The sequence below is a fragment of the Brienomyrus brachyistius genome, chromosome 9 (assembly GCF_023856365.1).
Source record: "Brienomyrus brachyistius isolate T26 chromosome 9, BBRACH_0.4, whole genome shotgun sequence".
NCBI lineage: Eukaryota > Metazoa > Chordata > Actinopteri > Osteoglossiformes > Mormyridae > Brienomyrus > Brienomyrus brachyistius.
The window spans coordinates 10,105,276-10,120,353 of NC_064541.1; the positions used below are offsets into that span (position 1 = coordinate 10,105,276).

At 46.4% G+C, this 15,078-nt stretch overlaps 1 long non-coding RNA gene across 1 annotated transcript; it reads left to right on the plus strand.

Annotated features, from left to right (window-relative positions):
* Positions 1–7,058: 7,058 nt before the first annotated feature.
* On the plus strand, positions 7,059–9,505 carry LOC125749138 (uncharacterized). The gene is made up of 3 exons (XR_007399788.1): positions 7,059–7,167; positions 7,451–7,582; positions 7,864–9,505. It is a non-coding gene; the product is annotated as an uncharacterized LOC125749138 (long non-coding RNA).
* The last annotated feature ends 5,573 nt before the right edge of the window (positions 9,506–15,078 follow it).

Below are 15,078 nucleotides of genomic sequence, written 5' to 3' on the forward strand. Positions count from 1 at the left end.
TTTATTTTCTTATTTGGTTAAACGGATGCATGACCGTCAATTTGGGGAGTGTGCGGGGATCGCTTTTTGTAGAAGTTCAAAGAAATCTGCTAAGGCTAATCTGCCTTTGTTATATCGCCGTTACGTCATCCCGCTTTCTTAGTGATTTTGCGGTATTTCATAGTGTAAAATCGAACGCTTGGCGGAAGACTTAACATCGGTCTCTTGTTCTTGAGATGAAGCGTGTGAGAGAAGGACCTCAAATCCATCCAGTTGCGACCTGAGCGGCTCATTTGTCGTGAACTATTTGCTCACCTCAAACCAGAATAAACAGTTATGAAAGATGCATGGATGGATTCCATACCGGCAACAAGCATAACGGCGAGGGTTAGGGATCGCGTTCCTAAGGGAGCCGGCTGAGCTTGAAGGACCGCTTATAAACTTGAATGGGAGACTGTTTTATTCACCCAGGAGTCGTAACATCTCCTGAGTGCATATTTTTTTAAAGAATCCCCCCCCAAATGTCAGGCTGAATAGCATCGCGTCTGACGGCTCTGACAGGCGAACGACGTGTGACAGTAGTGCTGGCGGGTCCCCGGGCAGCCAGATGAGAAGTGACTGACACCATCTGCCTGCCAATCACCGGCGTGCCTTCGCCAGTTACAGACACGTCGGCTCTCCCCCTGGGTGCGTGGAAACCTGTTCGGCGACAGCTCCTGCCTGTACTCCTTTTAATGCGACGGAGCCGAGACTCACCCCAAATTACACCCCTCAGTGTCCATTTCAAGTGGCCACTTCCTGCTAAAGCAGACCATTAATGCTACCTTCAAAAATAATTAAAGATGCGTTACTGCATATTACACACTCCAAATTGTCCCATATCAACTTACAGCTATAATATTTATGCTAAACTGGTCACTAAATTCGGTTTGAGTGGCACATATGAAGTGTTTAACAGTTACAGCTTCCCCACCACTAACAAATATTTTCACTGCTACTTGAAATACAGGAGCAAATATCAAAAGAAATGTAGCAGATAAAGAATGAGATCAGACAGCAGAAAAATCGGAGGATTTTCTTCGCAGCACTTTCTGTCACATTCTTGTTTTTATGGTGCAAAATTCCTGCTCGATTGTCATCTTAAATCTTTATGTCCCTGTAAAACTGTGAAATTGGTTTGGAAATCATAACATTTTGAATGAAGGCTATATACCTTTTAATATATGAAATCAAATTTGACTAGTGCTTAAAATTAAAAGACACCCATTGCATTAGCGTTTAGTGCGGTGTTATATTAAAAATAGTTTTAATCTGATGTAAAAAGCACAGGAAAGGATGTTTCAAAGTATCCAACCTGGCAACCGTTTGTCATTGTATGTGAGCCAGTTAAAGACATTTTCAGGATGTTTATCCTCAAGATTACCACGAGCAAGTAGAATCCATCAATCCATCGCACTTAAAACGATTTTACACCGCATGATTCTTTCGTGAAGCATTTGAATTATCATTCGGTATGCAAATATCTTCCCGAGTGGGTCTTGGCACATGGCACAGGGAGCCGGTAGCACGGCAGGCAGAGAGCGCTTCATGTGTGATGTCACCGGCATACAGATGAGTTCAGGTAGCGTTTCTCATACCAATGACCGAATCAAAACAAACAAACAACAGAGCATGCAGGCTCTTAAAGCCCTTATCGAAGATTGTGACAACCACTATGCTTTAAATCAGTCATTGTGCATTTACATGCCTGTGAATTCGCCCCCTCCCTGTACATGCGTTACCCTGATATGTTTCTTCTGATGCTTCAAAAGCCACCTTCCCAGTCTGAAGCAATTTGGGTCAGAGACCAGGTAGCTTCCTCTTGGAAGACCCTGGAGCATGTGGCCCTTAACCGCGCCACTTTCTGTTAGAGAAACACCACAGGCAAAGGGTTTGGATCCTCTACCATCAGACAAAGGGGTGTGAAGCTCACGCACTCAAACGTTCCGAGGGGCAGTGTAAAATGCGACCGTCGCAGGGGGGCGACGGCAGGCCAGGCAGGGGGTGGAGGGACATGCAGCTTTAAGAAAGCGTCAGCCGTCCTCCAACAAAGGAATGTTTCCGCTGTCGGTATGGAAATGGGGAGCCGACCAAAGGCGGCAGAATCGCAGGTGGTGGGAAAGGTTGCAGCTCGGAGCCTTGCTAATAGAGGACGCGGGGCGTGGGCGCATTGGGCCTGCGTGACAGCGACTGCAGAGCGTTCTGCATGAGCAGGACCTCCGCCGAGCGACCCCTGCCTCCCGCTTTTCACTGTGCCTGACAGTAATGAATGTAAAGCAGTATTTATGAATATCAAATCTTATTAACACCAAAGCGGCTGAGGGAAGAAGCAACTGAAAGCTTTGTCTCTGTGACTCCTGGGGAGGGAGGGGGGGGAGAGTAGATTCCCTGTGACTGGTGCTTCACAAAGACAATAAAATATCTTTTAGGAGTTAATTATAAAAGTGCATTTCATTTTGAATGCTCATTTGTTGTTTTTTCTTGTTTGTTTTTCGTATGTTTTCTTCTTCATTCAGCTCTGGCGGTAAATCAGCTGCGTGTGTGGAGGCACAGTGGCGGGTGGTAATGACCCATTTGACAATACGAGATGTTTATGTTTGGGTTGGACACTCATGTTCAGATTATTTTAATCATACAGTCGTCTCGAGAGCATGCTAGAACCAAGGCAGTAAGGGCATGCTCAGAGACCCTGCTAGAACCAAGGCAGTAAGGGCATGCTCAGAGACCCTGCTAGAACCAAGGCAATAGGGGCATGCTCAGAGACCCTGCTAGAACCAAGGCAGTAAGGGCATGCTCAGAGACCCTGCTAGAACCACGGCAGTAGGGGCATGCTCAGAGACCCTGCTAGAACCAAGGCAGTAAGGGCATACTCAGAGACCCTGCTAGAACCAAGGCAGTAGGGGCATGCTCAGAGACCCTGCTAGAACCAAGGCAATAGGGGCATGCTCAGAGACCCTGCTAGAACCAAGGCAGTAGGGGCATGCTCAGAGACCCTGCTAGAACCAAGGCAGTAGGGGCATGCTCAGAGACCCTGCTAGAACCACCGCAGTAGGGGCATGCTCAGAGACCCTGCTAGAACCAAGGCAGTAGGGGCATGCTCAGAGACCCTGCTAGAACCAAGGCAGTAGGGGCATGCTTAGAGACCCTGCTAGAACCAAGGCAATAGAGTCATGCTCAGAGACCCCGCTAGAACCAAGGCAGTAGGGGCATGCTCAGAGACCCCGCTAGAACCAAGGCAGTAGGGGCATGCTCAGAGACCCTGCTAGAACCAAGGCAGTAAGGGCATACTCAGAGACCCTGCTAGAACCAAGGCAGTAGGGGCATGCTCAGAGACCCTGCTAGAACCAAGGCAGTAGGGGCATGCTCAGAGACCCTGCTAGAACCAAGGCAGTAGGGGCATGCTCAGAGACCCTGCTAGAACCACCGCAGTAGGGGCATGCTCAGAGACCCTGCTAGAACCAAGGCAGTAGGGGCATGCTCAGAGACCCTGCTAGAACCACCGCAGTAGGGGCATGCTCAGAGACCCTGCTAGAACCAAGGCAGTAGGGGCATGCTCAGAGACCCTGCTAGAACCAAGGCAGTAGGGGCATGCTCAGAGACCCTGCTAGAACCAAGGCAATAGAGTCATGCTCAGAGACCCCGCTAGAACCAAGGCAGTAGGGGCATGCTCAGAGACCCTGCTAGAACCAAGGCAGTAGGGGCATGCTCAGAGACCCTGCTAGAACCAAGGCAGTAGGGGCATGCTCAGAGACCCTGCTAGAACCACGGCAGTAGGGGCATGCTCAGAGACCATGCTAGAACCAAGGCAGTAGGGGCATGCTCAGAGACCCTGCTAGAACCAAGGCAGTAGGGGCATGCTCAGAGACCCTGCTAGAACCACGGCAGTAGGGGCATGCTCAGAGACCATGCTAGAACCAAGGCAGTAGGGGCATGCTCAGAGACCCTGCTAGAACCACCGCAGTAGGGGCATGCTCAGAGACCCTGCTAGAACCACCGCAGTAGGGGCATGCTCAGAGACCCTGCTAGAACCACGGCAGTAGGGGCATGCTCAGAGACCCTGCTAGAACCACAGCAGTAGGGGCATGCTCAGAGACCCTGCTAGAACCAAGGCAGTAGGGGCATGCTCAGAGACCCTGCTAGAACCACCACAGTAGGGGCATGCTCAGAGACCCTGCTAGAACCACAGCAGTAGGGGCATGCTCAGAGACCCTGCTAGAACCAAGGCAGTAGGGGCATGCTCAGAGACCCTGCTAGAACCACGGCAGTAGGGGCATGCTCAGAGACCCTGCTAGAACCACGGCAGTAGGGGCATGGGATGTTTTTACAAACCTTTGACACATTACTGGTCAAACGCTAACATACAGTCATAACTATGGTGTTTTGCAGGATGCCACAGGGATCCTCCTTTCAATGCTAATCTGTGACAGGTCAGATCCCCTATCATCCCCTATCATCAGATAAATTGCAGCTCATGACACAGGAACCACCCCTGGATAACTGTGAGCAAGACTGCCTGCTTCTGTCGTCTCGTGGCATAAGTCTGATCCAGAGTGTTCTGAGGGAGAGCTGCTCTGTTGCCTGCTCTTCAGCTCGAAACGTATCTTTGGGATCGCTGTGGCATTTCATGTGCGCTCTTCTATGTAATTGGTGCTCGGTAGTCGACAAATGATTAGAATGTACCTTAATGGCATTTAAAACCTCCATCCCTCAGAAATCTGCTTTCTGTGGATACTTCCAGCATTACCGTATTAACTCTACACTCTGGGCAGACATCATCCACTCAGCCCGCACCCCACAGCAATTTATTTTGAAGAAAATGGTGACAGTATAGGGGAATGTGGCACACGGTACGATACTTCCCTTTAAGTAGATACCCATACTGTTGGCCTCAAACCCTCAGTTGACAGTGGTGGAGATTAAGGCAGGTAGATCGTTTCGGTTCATTCCCAGTTAGCTTCATTCTGCACTCCAAACAACAGCTGTCTCGTTGCATCTGTGGGCTTGTTTTGCTCACAGCATTTCTCCTGAGTCGCGTCACAGAGAGGATAACAGTGGCTGAACTAGGCCTGCAGTGCGCTTTCACGCACTCTGCAGTGAGTTGCAGTACAGGAAAGACTGTGGGGAAGTGCAGTTCCGTGGAGCAAGTTCAGTGACACGGGTCCAGTGAGTCAATTACAGTGAGGTGGATCCATTGAGGTGGGTCCAGTGAGATATGAACAATTATACATCTCCAATAAACACTATACCCTCAACAGCCTTAGTGATTTGATTTTATTATTGAGTTTATTTTGAAGTAAATGCTCAGTTTCTTTAACAATGAGCATAATCACCAGTATTATTTTCTTAAGCAAATTCAGTTGCAGAGTGTGTGAAAATGTACTTTAATCCTGGCTTTATCCTTAACAGACACATAGAGAAAGTACTAGAAGCTGGAGATTTCCACAGTTCACGGTGCTGAAACCACAAGCACACATGCGCATATTTTATGCTGATCGTTTGACCTGTGTGATTTAAACTGTGGCATAGGTCAAAGAAATTAACACAAGTGGAGGTAGAATCTAAAATTCAGACAGTGACTTTTGCCAGCTGGCATATGATTTTTTTTTCCCGCAAATACTGATTTGATAACAAGATATGGTCACGAGGGAGAGGAAGACCAACCTAATTCTTTGTGAATTTCTCCATATTCTTCACTAATTCTGATGACCGACAGGTGTCGGAGTGATTAACGACGCGGACCGCTAAAATGGGTTACGATTTCCTATCCTACTGACATACGACTATTCTGTTCTTTTAGTAAGATACTTCAAAAAGCCGCGGTTAAAGAATGCAGAAAAGATTAATTAAACGTCTCCGTTTTCTGCAAATGAGCCGTCGAATATTTTTATTGAAAAACAGTCGTCAAGATCGAATTAAAAAAAAAAAAAGTAACCGCGCTCCTGAAACGTTAACAACTTCCGAAATACATGAAATGTGCATAATCACGAGGAGTGATAAAAACCGCAAGCTGGAAATCGACATTTGAATTATTATGGTTATTATGTTGATATAGGTATAATTTCGCCTCAGATGAAGAGGCTTCCCCATTGAGCCACTGACAGGAGGTTCGGCTGATAATTGGATACAGGAACTGGCAAGAACTACAGAAGCGAAATCGTTATTTATAAAACTATGTAAAAGACGATATGACATAAAATTTCACTTTAACTTGTTTATTGGTGAATCTATTCTGTTATGGGGTCCCACGTTTTAATGAAAGTCATTATTTTCTGGCAGACGAAATAAAATTATACAACAAACAGTGCATGTGTGTTTTATGAAGACAGCAACGATGATCTTGTAGGTCCTCATGTTTAATGAAATAATAACGTTCATTTCTCGGGTAAAATGTTCCCCGGTGCGTGACTGCTGTACCAGGCTTAGCCAGGAGATGGCGCGCAATGGCAGGAAGAGTTGCGCTGCAAAAAAAGGAGAAAATAAATGAATCCTGAAAATATAAAGCGCCTGACATTTGTGCCGCCGGTAGTTAACATTAAGGTAGAAATGCCTCCATAATTTTCTTAGCAGTGGGGTTAATGGTAACCTGAAGGTTTCGATGAGAATATGGAGGAAGACACAGCGAAAGCGCAGCTCAAACATGAGCCACACGCAGGTACATAGGTGACAATATCAGTGAAAAGTATGATTTATCTTAAATAATATAACTAAATATACACAAAACACGTCCAGACGTGCAAACTCAAGTGGGTAAATAATACATGTTTTGCATGGATAGAAGATACGACACACAACACTGAATATTGTTAAAATGTCCATATTTAATCTTTATATTTGGAACTCATATAAATATAATCTCCGCGGTGAACAAATATTTTTCGTTTTAACCATTTTCCATGCTTTGCTTTTTATTTGCGTGTAATATCGGAACAATAACCTAAGTTATATCATACGATTTATAAATGCTTTTACGTTTTTTTTGAATCGAACCCGAATTTCCTCCTTCCCACGGGGCATTTTGCCTCCTCGGGCCGCCCGTCGGACCTCACACCGGCACCGCAGCGGCGCTCTTCTGGATCCTCTTACCGGACTCTAACTAAGGTTGCACTTCGATGGTTTTATAACAGTTCTCACTGTAGGCCTACTGGAAACGTAAGACTAACTTTCAAACATGCATTTATTGTTCGGTTTGTAAATATATTTAATACTAGGCAATGCTTAATTTGTGAATCACAAAGTGCCGGAATGCGAAACGCATATGAGAGCGGAGGAAGCGGACGCGGGTCCCAGAACGCGTACAAAACGGAGTAGGAAGCATGTATTTTAAAAAATTAATCTAAACTAATAAAGGACGTAAAATTGCGTGAAAACTGATCTGTAAATTAAAATGCATATCATACACAAAAATACATTTTTTGATGTTATTCTTTTTGAGATTTTAACCAGAGAGTTCCAGGACCCGCGCTAAACGTGCCGGAAGGCAGACGGCACAAAACGGAGAGGATCCGGAACGCGTTCCTGCACAGGAACCGGCACAAATTAAGCCCTGATATCCGATTATTATGATGTAAGTATTTGATATTTTCAGATGTCTAATAATACTGGAGTTTTAAGTACATATATTGTTTTCAGGCCACCTATCGTAATCTTCATGTGGTGAGAATTTGTAGAAATGATTAGCTGTAGAGGCAGTGTGGGTACTAGCAGCAGCACTAACACAGCAGAGTAATAACATGCTGCCATTCAGTAGGCCCAGACAGCAGGCCTGTAACAGTGCCTAGAAAATGCAGCTCCTATTGCCATGACCCTGGCCACTGGCACAGTGTCTTAGCACTGGTCTGCTTGCAGTCTCCTGCCTCCAGCAGATGGATCACCGGACCTCGATCGCCCACCCCTCTCCATCGCTGTCTTCCATCATCAGGACGTTTTTATACACTGTTTACGGCCGCATTTGTCATTTGTACTTTTATAGACACTATTCTCCAGGATTTCTGCTCCGTTGCCTCCTCTGAAAGGGTCAGAGAATCGCTTTTTGGGTTCTTCCGCACGTCCGTGCTCTTTGACTCACTCAGGAGGAATGGCTGACTGACAGGCCCCTCGCCATCGTCTCAGCGGGCCGCCTCCAGCCAGTCCCTGCTGCCCATTTCAGGCACTGTGTCATTCCAGGGCCAGTTTTGTCACCCTGTCCTCAGGCCGGACCACCTCGGACATTCCACATTTCATCCACTGTGAGCGTCGTCGCCTTGTTTACGGCTTCATGTGGGGTGAGATGCCAGCGGCCAGCCGGCTCTGAGCTGTCAGTGACGGACAGTGGGGGTGGCGGGGGTGGGGGGCTCTGGTCCGAGCCACGTGTCTGCCGTGATGAGTTCCCGCTGGACCACCGGATGTGCGTCTCTCTCCCGGGCCACAAGTGTAGTGTGCGGTGTCCATTCCGCGACACTCTCTGACCGTGTCAGTCATGCTCTTAAGGGGCTGTGGATTATGCCTAATGACCATTTCCTGCAGGCCCAGGAAGGCAATGATGCTCAGTGGTGTGCTTTGGGGAGGGGGGGGGGTACGTTTTTTTTTCAGTTTTTATCATTAGTTGAAGGACGGAGGGGTATTAGCACTGTGAAGGCACTGCTGTTTTATTTCTGCTACATGGGAGAGGGGAATCCAGAAGGACACGCGCTGCTCTACTCTACAGCAAACACACCCTGACAGGGACAGGCCGATTTACAACTCCTGATCCACTCCCCTATTCATGGCGGACAAGTTTACCAAACCAGACGCACCAGTGGATGACGCAGTGATTGGGGGGGGACCAGATTTATGACCGTGTCCCACAACAGCTCCTTGAGACTGAGGCTGAACCACCGTGGTCAATTTGCCAGGACTGTACTTCTGCCAGCATTAAAGTTTGTGAGCTCAGTAAGTTCATTTGCAGTAACAAACACCTATAGAGGGAAAACGGCGACCGTGAACGGGCTCTGATCCACAGCTTCTGACCATAAACGTCCTCTGACCCAAAGTCTCAGAACACGGACACACTCTGATCCGATGTTTCTGACTGTGCGAGCTCCCTGAACTCGTCTGACCTAATGTCTGTGACGGCGAACGCCCCCTCTTGGTGAGCACACCCGACCCCACCATCTGGGGGATCCGCTGAACCGGCCCGGACCGTGCGTGTGAGCCTCTCCCCTGACCCGGTCGTCTGACAATAAAGCGAACCTGTAACAGTCTTTTCTGTGAACTTTTAGAGAAATATCTTTTGTTTCTAATTGTAGCAGTTGCATAATGTGCAATAAATTATTTATTAACAAACCCATTAACGCTGCATTACACTTAAAGAAATGTTCCATTCAGGAAACAACCTAGCTTTTGCTAATAATGCACATTAATCATTAGCGGATGTCACTTAACACAAGGTTAATGATGCTTTGTTAATACTACTCCAACATATTCCACATCAGAAAGCCCTTGTAAGAGTAATTTGTAACCCTAACCTTTATTTCAGCCAATTTTAAGAGTTTGATTGATGGACAAAAGACATATTGTGTTCATTACTTTAAAACGTAACATGCTAAATGAGGGCTGGGCCGGACTGAGTTATCTACTGTCATGCCATTGGAGCCCTTGGCATTACCAGAGCCAATCAGGGCCCTGTGCTGAGAGTGTGACATTAAAGTGGCAGTACACCACACCAGCGGGTGGTTTTACCCAAAGAGGCTCTGCTAGATTCTAGTTATGATTTACATGAAATATTCCAATACTACAGCTATATCACTGCCCTACAGCAAACTGATGCCAGGTCTCTCAAAGGTGCAACAGCTAATCCTTTTCATCAAGATCAGATACAGGAAGTGTGTGTGTGTTTGCATAGATCAATTTTGGGGACATTTTCCCATTTAGATAACCTCAATTTTTTTATAAGAATCTGCAAGCTAACGGCATCCATGGTGAATATTGTCTTGATTGCAATTAGGGTTTTTCCCATAGAAATGAATGGAAGGTCCCCATTTAGATAAGTACGCCAACATACATTGATATGTCACATTGTGGAAAATGTCCCCACAATTTGAGAAAAACCCGTTATCTTGACAGTTCTTTCGGTCCCCACAAGGGAAACTCAGTTTTATAAAAATCTGTGACTGCAATCAAAAAACTGAAAATGCTAAAAGTCTTTTATTTTGTTTGGTTACTCATGGTTAAAGTTAGGGCTGGGGAGGGGTTAAGGCTGCCATTTATAAACCACTCTGCCCCGTTCAGGAAAATGCGTCTCACTACACTGTACATAAATGCTTCTGACAGCTGTATTGCTCATCGCTTATAACAAGAATCTTAGTGATATTCTTCATTACTTACTATTTAAAGCCCAGCTTTGCCCTGCAAATGGTACCATTTGTAATTCTAAACTCAATATGGCATTAAATAAGCCTGAAATGAGTCACCCCCCCCAACAACTGTTTCATATACAAGTGAAATAAACCTTTTACCCCCAAAAATCCACTGATTTATCTGCCTCATTTCAGTTACACATAAGACATTATTTCTTTTTTAAGTTGCCCTGTTTCGAGATGAAATGACTTATTGATCTGAGGTTGACTTAGTGTGGATTTAATTTGTGTTTGGAAAATTAAAACAGGTGCATTACAATTTCACAAACCGGGGTTGGGGGGCGTGGGGGGGACTCAATGCCGTACTTCTCGCCAATTCGTTTTTCATCCCGCTGAGCCCAGGGCTACATTTATATAAATCAGGCAGTGCCATAGTCAGGGAAGGAGCTCGGGTGTGGGGGGGTTTGGCTTCCATACCCTTGAGTGAGGCACTTAACCCCGTCGCTTTGGGACAAAACCCAATCGTGGGCAATTTGGGACCATGAGGGTATGGATCCAAGCAGCGTCACTGGGTACCCACAGCCACACCGCGGCCCACCCGAAGGCTGACGCTTTAGAGAATGTGTATGGCCAAAGACCTTCCCAGAATGCTCTGGGCCAGGCTGGCTGTGATCCAGAGGCTCTCGTCTGCACATGCAGAAATCGCCGCATGGTTAACATTAAGCCGCTTGTTGCCTTCTGAAATACGTTTTCATTACAGACATTTAGAGGGGATAATTAGATGGGTGGGTGAGTGTGCGCGTGTATGGGGGGGGGGGCTTCCGCTACTCCCTCTTCAGCTTTATATCGCATTTAAAGCTACAGGCTGCATGAGCTTAAAGCTACTGACCCGCGACCTGAAATCTAAAGTTTAAGTCTCATGAAAGGTTTGCTGTTGTACCCTCAAGAAAACTGCGAACCCTGAAAGGCGGGAAGGAAATAATTATCTCCGCTCTACAGTTTCAGTTGAGCAGCAAAATCACAAAGAAATTCAGTGCTGTTACTTCCCCCCGGAATCCTGCGTTATAATCGTGATACAGTGAAAACGATCTGCACACAGTGCTGTTCTATAGATAAGTGCCACTGCATTGAAACCCTCCGTGGACATCACACTGCAGGTGCCAGTGGCTCCCTGAAGCACATCTTTGACATTTTATAAACCTCGTTGTAGGGTTCCATGAAATTACTTCTCATCATATGTCCCAGGTCAATTTTTTTTCCCATGTGATGGTTCATATATAATTTTAAACACTTTTTATAGCTGTTCAGTTTTCCAGTTGCATTTTGGACATAATGATTCAGAAGACAAAGATGTATTGCAGATTTACAAATTAGATATTTTTGTAAACACAGGCAGGGGGTGGGGGGGGTGAGCGAAGGTAGGTAGGCACCAACAGAAATGTGTTGTTAGCGCCTGCTTCTGGGGAAGAAGGGAGGAACCATTTAGGAGAGCCCCCCCCCACCCCCCACCTCCAACACCATTGTTTATTCATACATATGTGATTTCAACAGGTTCTTTGTTTTCTGCCTTTCACACCCCACCCAGTGTTCTTTTAACTCTCCATTTAGTGGCAAAATGAGGCATACAATATTTGCTTTGTTTCACAAAAGTTTGAAAAAACTTGGATTTGGTCAAAAAAAATAGAATTTTATATATATATATTTGCTTTTAATTATCAATTACAGTACATTGTATACACTGTGCACCTTCATGTATATCGTTATGAAACCATTGTATCTAAATATTGATTCCAACCAAAGTTACTATAAAGTCTAGTCTATATGGATTATTGTAGGTAAATAGGACTATTGCACGAAAATAGTGCTTCCAAATATGACTATTTTCTTTAAAAGCTTATGAGACTTTGAGCACATTTACGTTGCACTTTGTATTCATGATTTGTCTGCCAGTTTGCCTGAGGTCCTGGTCAAATTTTGGTTTGTTTTGCCAGGGGGTGCTCTCCTCAATCGCCAAATTTAACCCCCCACCCCTCAAACTGAGCACCTGCCCTTCGAAAAGTCTCTGCACATCAGGGATGTATTTTTCAATTTTCTTTTTCCAATTAAATTTTTTTTTTCAACCTCACAAATCAGTCTATCAAAGGTATAACATCCATTCTCTTTCTGGGATCAAACACCCTTATATTCCACATTGCCGGATTTCGTACACACCTAGCCTCACATCTACAAGCTGACTGTTGTACCGTTTAGATGCACAGACTCCACAGTTTGTCGCAGGGCTCATAATTCCTCGGTTTACTTGCAACAAAACTGTGACAGGCATCCCAATGGCCCACATGACCTTGGAACATAAAAGAAGGAGCATATGTCCACAGGCAGCCTGTACCTCCCTGTCTCACTTTATCAGAAAAATGTGTTTGGTGGCATTGAAATTACTGCACCGTGTGAGGAATAAGAGGACAAATGACATTTTAATCGGGTTTGGAGTGTCTGTCAGCATGCGTACAGGGGAGATTAGCCATTCTTCACGGCCCACCTGAACCGGCACGTCTCTGTTTGTATGAAAACAAATTGTCTGAATGGACAATATGGCAGGAAATGCATTGGGATGAAGGATCGATCCTGCCCCCCCCCGCCCCACCCCACCCGACCCCTCTCCTCCATGGAGAGCACTTCATCCTTGGTCACAGGCCGACTGGTTTTATAGACGTGTTTTATCGTAAGGGACACTCAGGGTGGGGGCAAATGGAAACCCATTTTTAACAATGTATGGAAAAGGGAAAATCCTTCTGCCATTGCCAGTCGGACGTTCGCGGAGGATGCGGGGCTCGTGGAGGACAAAGGGCCACCATCAGAAAGGTGCTGCTTCAGTTCATACACATTTAGCCTCAACAGAGGCAGCGAGCTTGCAAATAAATGAGCTATAAACTGACATTATTGCGGAGAGAAGCGCTTGCCAGGCCAATGAACAATCCGGAACAAAAATAGTCCCTTTTCAGCGCGGTTTTTTGCCATATCTCAAGCACAGTTGTCCCAAAAGTTCTGTAAGCTGTTTCACAGACTAAATCTCGGAACACCGTACACAAGCCGGGCATGAAATTTATGGGAGTGTGTTTCGGAGGATGGTGAGGCACGGGAGAATGTGGTTTGCGGTGGTCTGCTTCGTCTGTGAGATCAGTTTAGCCGAGTTATTTGTGTGGGGAAAACAGCATGAGAATGTGGAGAAACTAAGCTTAATTATAACAAAGACGCTGCTAGTTAATTAGCTAACAGTTTTATCCTAAGTAATTAATTATTTGACCCTTCTACCACCTGGATATTTTAATGACGGTTCAGGTTCAATGACATCCTGTAGTGTATCAGAGCGAGACCCCTACCGGAACCGGAACTGGTAACCTTCCAGAGATGGGTGTGTGCACCTTTCTCTATTATGATTCCCGGAAAACTTCCTCATCAGTGGAACACACAGGCTCCGCACGCGCGCAGATTCGAACCTGCGCCGCTGGAAAGCCTAAGCGACGACATCACCCACTGAGACGCCGCGCCAACCCTCGTTTATAACAATTAATTTTCATTCGACGAACGTTTCAGATTTATTTGACAGTAATCAGCCCTCTGTAATTAAGGACTGAGGGGTAATTCATTTAGCCGCTTTTGAAGTCTAGGAAAACAAACAACTGTAATCAATACAAGAGCGAGGTAGTCAAGCTGCGATGTAAAATTAAAAGCTGGGTTTGAGAATGTCTGATGTGGTGAGCGGGAGGCGTCAAGGGTCACTAAGAAAGCATGGAAGAGTGAGAATGAAGGAGGAAGAGAGCAAGGGGAGGAAAAGTGGGGAATAGGAAGAGAGAGAAAGTGTGAGAAAGGGGAAGATTGAGTGAAAGAGGGAGAGGAACAGAGGAGGAATGAAAAAGAGGGGGTGTGGAAGAGGTGGGGAGTGGGAGAGAGGGGAAAGCAGCTAATGCAGGTCAAGCAGAGGTAAGAGGCAGCCAGTTCTCCTGTGTCTGGAGCAGCCTGTGTCGGCCACGGCGGCTGCAGAGCCACATGCTAACTGGGCACCGGGCCGGTCTCGCGCCTGCCGCTGCGTCCCCCGGGGAAAGGGCGTTGCCAGGTGGCTGTCCTGAATGCAGCAGATGTTGGACCCAAACATTGCTGATGAAACCATCAGAGCCTGGGCTTGATTCCACCCCCCCCCCCTTACTGCTGGGTACAGAGACAAAAGAACGTGGAGGTGAAGTCAGCACTTTTACTAGGGGGGGAGAACTTCTGTGCAGTTGGTAAAACAATGGGGATGAATGTGATGCTTATATTTACATTAACAGTAACAGATATAGATGTGTTGAAAGCTTTAAAGTATTTGTAAGGGAGAGTGTGTGTAAGATCTCCAGCAACACGTGCATTTAAAATCAGTCTTCTGTGATGGAGCTCCTGTGAGGGAATTCCCCTGTAATGGAGCTCCCCTGTGATGGAGCTCTTCTGTGATGGAGCTCCTGTGAGGGAGCCCCTCTGTGATGGCGATCCTCTGTGATGGCGCTCCTGTGAGGGAGTTCCTCTGTGATGGAGCTCCTCTGTGATGGAGCTCCTGTGAGGGAGCCCCTCTGTGATGGAGCTCCTGTGAGGGAGCCCCTCTGTGATGGAGCTCCTGTGAGGGTGTCCCTCTATGATGGAGCTCCCCTGTGATGGAGCTCCTGTGAGGGAGTCCCTCTGTGATGGAGCTCCTCTGTGATGGAGCTCCCCTGTGATGGAG